Here is a 207-nt window from a genome sequence, read left to right on the forward strand (position 1 = left end):
GGCCTGTGTGTGGGTGCTCAGGTAGGAATTGGTGGGTCTCAGACCTGTGTGTGAGGCTCTGAGGTGGGAGTTGGGGGTCCCAGGCCTGTGTGTGGGGCTCTGAGGTAGGAGGTGGGGGAGTCTCAAGCCTGTGTGTGAGGCTCTGAGGTAGCAGTTGGGCTCAGGCCTGGGGGGGGGCCTTAAGGGGGGGGTTGGGGGGCTCAGGCC

The sequence above is a fragment of the Haliaeetus leucocephalus genome, unplaced genomic scaffold, assembly GCF_000737465.1.
Source record: "Haliaeetus leucocephalus isolate CR32 unplaced genomic scaffold, Haliaeetus_leucocephalus-4.0 Scaffold282, whole genome shotgun sequence".
Classification (NCBI taxonomy): domain Eukaryota; kingdom Metazoa; phylum Chordata; class Aves; order Accipitriformes; family Accipitridae; genus Haliaeetus; species Haliaeetus leucocephalus.